The sequence below is a fragment of the Etheostoma spectabile genome, chromosome 3 (assembly GCF_008692095.1).
Source record: "Etheostoma spectabile isolate EspeVRDwgs_2016 chromosome 3, UIUC_Espe_1.0, whole genome shotgun sequence".
NCBI lineage: Eukaryota > Metazoa > Chordata > Actinopteri > Perciformes > Percidae > Etheostoma > Etheostoma spectabile.
This window is the reverse complement of record NC_045735.1, coordinates 9,076,936-9,077,388: the sequence shown is the minus strand read 5'-3', so window position 1 is coordinate 9,077,388 and position 453 is coordinate 9,076,936. Positions and strand designations below refer to the sequence as shown.

Below are 453 nucleotides of genomic sequence, written 5' to 3'. Positions count from 1 at the left end.
AATAATGTGTTTTGGTTGTCGGGAACATGCAGCAGGTGAGGAAGATTGAGTTGCTGTGTGTGTGCATGGAACAGCTGGTATCAGAACAGGAAGTTATCAAATCAAATGATGTTTCTAAAGCGCCACATTAGATTTGTGCTAGGGAAAATATACAGTATGACATATTCACTGGCAGAGCAACAGATGGACTAGTGTTTATTGTGACTGAGTGTGGATATTGTAGAAAATCAGGGACATGAGCAGGAAGTTACAAAATAAAACCAAACTCAAAAATGAAACATGGAATTACTTTGTAATTTTATATAGGCAATATTTAGTAGTAAAAACTATATTAAAGTTAATTTTCAACTGGGTATATATTTCCTACAAAAACTAGTAAAATGAGAATTTATTAAAATAGTTTTTAATGGAAGTCTGGAAATGCTGATAGCTGGAGTCAGTTAATCTTTAAAT

At 32.9% G+C, this 453-nt stretch overlaps 1 pseudogene; it reads right to left on the bottom strand.

Annotated features, from left to right (window-relative positions):
* Positions 1-453, bottom strand: part of LOC116681065 (von Willebrand factor A domain-containing protein 5A-like) — a 13,986-nt pseudogene that overhangs the window by 712 nt on the left and 12,821 nt on the right.